We start from the raw sequence: 6134 nt of genomic DNA on the forward strand, positions 1-6134 counted from the left end.
TCACAAATGTAATTATTTGTCACAAATGTAATTGTTTGTTCACAAATGTTATTGAGTTTTTGACTATTACTTTTTAGCATTTTAAAATGATTGATTGGTGTGGATGTAAACATCTACTGAGAGTTATAACTTATGGATTAAGTAGGTACTATGAAATTTTTGCTCAGGAATATAGACTTGCACTGCATGTGAGATACCACATTTCTCTACTTGAGACATTTAAATATTAGAAAATGAAATACAATGCTTATGAGAGAGCATTAAAAGAAAATCAATTTTTAAACTGTTTAGAACTATGTATTGCACAAGATATAGTTGTGTTTCATTTATTTCTAAGAAATTATAAGATAATACACTTATGCGTTCTTCCTGAAAGATGTCAATATGGACACCATTTTTATGATGTCAAAATAGACAATTTATGGGAAAGCATAGCATATCCGTAGTTTTTCCGATTTTGTGATCAAAACTACGCTATTACTGTCAAAGTTGAATGGTTACGGATTCCCAGTCATTGCCGTTAAATTTTGTAAAACGCAGATTTTTATCGTTACTTTTTGGGCCTGGTTCGGTATTAAGGGGTTGGTACCTATGGGAAAGCATTATAATTTGAGAGCAGAGTTTTGGTTTAGGGTGGTTAGACTGGATTGTCATTCTAGAAACATATATCATAGATACCAATGAACTTATTGTTAATTGTGCATATTCTAGTCTCCTTTTTAAATTTTATGTTCATATTTCAAGCTATACAAAGTACTCATTGGTGGATTCAAGGGGGGTGTACAGGGGGTTGGAACCCCCTTGTTTTTTGCCAATCAATACATTTGAATGGGAACATATAGTTGAAACCTCCTCCCCTTTGTCCTAGGTTGGGGACCCCCCTTTTTATATTAGCTGGATCAGCTTCTGTTACTGGTAACATTTTATAAATCTTAAAGTTAACTAAACAATTTATAAGAACTCTTCTAAAGGAAGGAATTTGCCAAACCCATTTTAAACAAGCTTGATTTAAAAAAAAAGTGCATTTGCTATCTTATTCCATTTTGAAAGTTTACCTCCAATAATAGTATTTGACAGATAGAGTTATCTCTCTTTATTCATAAAGAATCACATAAACTGCAATAATAGTATTTGCTAGATAGAGTTATCCCTCTTGATTCATGAAAATAAATTATCTATTTTACTCATTATTAGAATGCCAAAGGTTGTCTTCCACTTGTGATATATTTACCTTATTTTTTCGAATCTCTGTCAGGAACAGAGCAGTATCTGTTGACTTTTGTTTACATTTGTCTTTGACAATTTTTGATAGCAGTATATGGCTATACATATATTTTACAATGTTATTACATTAATGTCATATTTAAATTAATGAAATTTAACTGGATTTGAATTGATTGTGTTGAATTTGAAGGATATACATATTTAAAAATAGGATTTACAGAATTATGATGAAAAAGTTAAATTTTGGGTTAGCTTTTCTACAGACTTGGTTTTATATTGATGGAAGTTAATTGGCTATGAATTTGTGAATATTTTAACCTATGGGAGGCTACATGGAAAAATAAAATTTTTGTTGAGCTTAAAGCTGGGTTATTATTTCACTAATTGTTGGTCCATTGTAGGGTACTATCTTTATTATCCAACTAATAGATTGATTGGATTTTGATAAATTTTAAGATTAATTTTAAAACATAAACCAATTAGATTTATAAAAAAAATGTTTTCATTATGTTTGTTATTTTATACTTGTTAGTTTTATAGAATTACAGGAACAGTTTTGTCCACTCATTTAGTTTAATTGGCCAAAATGTACTTTTATGTATATAAAGAATCATAGATACATATAGTTATAAGAAGTGATTATATAACTGAAGATTTAACAGATCATGGAGTTTAGTTTAAAAAAAGACGCCAGTATATCTAATCTATTATTGATGTATTAGCAATGTTTTGTGGGTAGGACTTGAAACCTGTTAGACGGACATTGTAACACATCACTGCAAGTGAATTCGGTACCAATAAAGCATATAATAGTGTTTGTATTTGTTTTATTAACCAAACAGGTGAGGATGGCAGTTTTAAATGACTTTGACTGGCTATACAGCCCTTGCACAGTCACTAATTAAACAGGGGTCTTCCACCATCTTGGATTTTGAAGTAGCAAATAACAATTAGGTCTATGTCTTATCCCAGGCATAGATTACCTTGGCCTTATTTGTCACAACTTTTTGGAATTTTGGACCCTCAATGCTCTTCATCTTTGTATTTGTTTGGTTTATAACTATTTTGATATGAGGGTCACTGATGAGTCTTATGTAGACGAAACGCACGTTTGGCGTACTAAATTATAATCCTGGTACATTTGATAACTATTTACACCACTGGGTTGATACCTCTGTTGGTGGACGTTTCCTCACTGAGGGTATCACCAGCCCAGTAGTCATCACTTCGGTGTTGACATGCATATCAATTAGGTGGTCATTGTTATAAATTTCCTGTTTACAAAACTTTGACCTTTTCGAAAAACTAAGGATTTTCTTATCCCAGGCATAGATTACCTTAGACGTATTTGGCACAACTTTTTAGAATTTTGTAACCTCAATGCTCTTCAACTTTGTATTTGTTTGGTTTATAACTATTTTGATATGAGCGTCACTGATGAGTCTTGTGTAGACGAAAGGCGCGGTTGGCGTACTAAATTATAATCCTGATACCTTTGATAACAATTTACACCACTGGGTCGATGCCTCTGCTGGTGGATGTTTCGTCCCCGAGGGTATCACCAGCCCAGTAGTCAGCACTTCGTTGTTGTCATGAATATCAATTAGGTGGTCATTGTTATAAATTTCCTGTTTACAAAACTTTGTATTTTTCGAAAAACTAAGGATTTTCTTATCCCAGGCATAGATTACCTTAGCCGTATTTGGCACAACTTTTCGGAATTTTGTAACATCAATGCTCTTCAACTTTGTATTTGTTTGGTTTATAACTATTTTGATATGAGCGTCACTGATGAGTCTTATGTAGACGAAAGGCGTGGTTGGCGTACTAAATTGTAATCCTGATACCTTTGATAACAATTTACACCACTGGGTCGATGCCTCTGCTGGTGGACGTTTCGTACCCGAGGGTATCACCAGCCCAGTAGTCAGCACTTCGTTGTTGTCATGAATATCAATTAGGTGGTCATTGTTATAAATTTCCTGTTTACAAAACTTTGTATTTTTCGAAAAACTAAGGATTTTCTTATCCCAGGCATGGATTACCTTAGCCGTATTTGGCACAACTTTTTGGAATTTTGGACCCTCAATGCTCTTCAACTTTGTATTTGTTTGGTTTACAACTATTTTGATATGAGCGTCACTGATGAGTTTTATGTAGACGAAACGCGCATTTGGCGTACTAAATTAGAATCCTGGTACCTTTGATAACTATTTACACCACTGGGTCGATGACTCTGCTGGTGGACGTTTCCTCACCGAGGGTATCACCAGCCCAGTAGTCATCACTTCGGTGTTGACATGCATATCAATTAGGTGGTCATTGTTATAAATTTCCTGTTTACAAAACTTTGAACTTTTTGAAAAACTAAGGATTTTCTTATCCCAGGCATAGATTACCTTAGCCGTATTTGGCACAACTTTTTGGAATTTTGTAACCTCAATGCTCTTCAACTTTGTATTTGTTTGGTTTATAACTATTTTGATATGAGCGTCACTGATGAGTCTTATGTAGACGAAAGGCGCGGTTGGCGTACTAAATTATAATCCTGATACCTTTGATAACAATTTACACCACTGGGTCGATGCCTCTGCTGGTGGACGTTTCGTCCCCGAGGGTATCACCAGCCCAGTAGTCAGCACTTCGGTGTTGTCATGAATATCAATTAAGTGGTCATTGTTATAAATTTCCTATTTACAAAACTTTGAATTTTTCGAAAAACTAAGGATTTTCTTATCCCAGTCATAGATTACCTTAGCCGTATTTGGCACAACTTTTTGGAATTTTGTACCCTCAAGGCTCTTCAACTTTGCATTTGTTTGGTTTTCAACTATTTTTATATGAGCGTCACTGATGAGTCTTATTTAGACGAAACGCGCGTTTGGCCTACTAAATTACAATCCTGGTACCTTTGATAACTATTTACACCACTGGGTCGATGCCTCTGCTGGTGGACGTTTCGTCCCCGAGGGTATTACCATCCCAGTAGTCAGCACTTCGGTGTTAACATGAATATCAATTATGTATTCATTGTTATAAATTTCCTGTTTACAAAACTTTGAATTTTTCGAAAAAACTAAGGATTTTCTTATCCCAGTCATAGATTACCTTAGCCGTATTTGGCACAACTTTTTGGAAGTTTGGACCCTCAATGCTCTTCAACTTTGTATTTGTTTGGTTTGTAACTATTTTGATATGAGCCGGGCACTGATGAATCTTATGTAGACGAAACGCGCGTTTGGCGTACTAAATTTTAATCCTGGTACCTTTGATAACTATGATATTCGTGGTGCAGAAATTACTAGTGCCATTGCTGGGGATTGTGCTCAACTAGTCCTAGTTAAAAACCGATTAACCTATTTATTACTTTATTGTGTAGAGGGCGTACACAAACAATGCCTATTGCCCAATCCAATCCAATTCAATTTATTTGTATAAAATTATGTTTAAATTAAACTAAACTAGTAACTCTCTCTGACTTTGTAAACGATTTTGTATAAAGCTTTATATTTCAGAAGGTAGAAGATCTGGATGCTTTATACTTGTATGTAGAAACCAAATTTTACGAAGTTTCCGTCAGTCATATTTCCATTTTCCTTGACCTCGTTTTTATGGTTCAGCGACTGCTTGCAACATTTTTTTTGTCATGTGAATTTCTCAATTGTTATAAGTAATAGAATAACCGTAATTTGTTATATTGGTTCATTTCAAAGCTGCATGTCCGTCAGACAGAGCTCACCTGACCTTGAATTCATTAAACGAATCATTGATCGGAAGGTTAAAGCAGGAACATATATAGATATACTGTTCCCAGGTTAAAGTTACGAGACAAGGTACGTTTCTCAGATACTCTAAACAGCAGATCAACTAAATGTGGTGTACGGGGTGCATGCCAGTCAGTTGAGTCTGGCAGGTTTTATCTGACCATGACCTCATTGTCATGTTTTTTTTGTCAATGTTAAGTTTTTGTGATTTGGTCTTTTAAAACTATAAGCAGTCTCACTCTGTCAACTTTTTTTTGATATATGGCATAATTGTAAGGTATACATGTCTGTCGGATATAATCTAACTTTGACCTCATTTCCATGGTTCGTTGATCAATATTAAGATTTTGTGTTTCGGTCTATTTTTAATTACCATAAACAAGTCTGACAGGATTTATCTGACCTTGACCTCATTGGAACTTCCAAAATCTTTATCTTTAGGACTTTCAACTAAAAATAAATGGTCAGTAAACTTGGCGAGACATGTCAGGGTGTTAACTCTTTGTCTATCTTTGCAATGACTCTTATATTGGCGGCCTATCCTTTTGACTGTTATCCTTCATCATCACAGATGTACAATTTTTTTCAGAGGCGGATTTAAGGGGGGGCAGGCCCCCCCCCCCCCATTTTAAGAAAAAATTGGTTGCTTATATAGGGAATCACTGAAGCGTGACTGGAGCCGGCCCCTTAAAAAGGTCAGTCAGTGGGTCCCCACTTATGAAAATTCCTGGATCCGCCACTGTGTTTAACATGAATGTTGCGAAACATTTCCGGTATTGCTATAATTATATTCTAGAACAATTCCACCCAGGACGAAATAAAGTAACAGAGTAGCTTATAGTATTGAATATACATTTGTATTGCATTCAAGGTCTTTGGAAGAGAGTATTTAGCTCTTTTAGCAAGTTTTTCACAATTCGTAGTACAACATATGTCTTCTTAGTTTATTGTGTTATTTGTTGTCAAAATAGTAAAGTTGAGCAATGCTTTTCTAGAAAATAAAGATTCACAGCAAAAAGTTATATTAATTATATAAACCATTCTGAATAACCGGAAATCTTAAAGCAGCTGAAGTACGCTCGTACAAAGATGGATATCTTGGTACCCCATAGATTTACAAAACTAATATAAAAAACAGATTTCATT

This window comes from Mytilus trossulus, chromosome 2 (assembly GCF_036588685.1).
Source record: "Mytilus trossulus isolate FHL-02 chromosome 2, PNRI_Mtr1.1.1.hap1, whole genome shotgun sequence".
In the NCBI taxonomy this organism is placed as follows: domain Eukaryota; kingdom Metazoa; phylum Mollusca; class Bivalvia; order Mytilida; family Mytilidae; genus Mytilus; species Mytilus trossulus.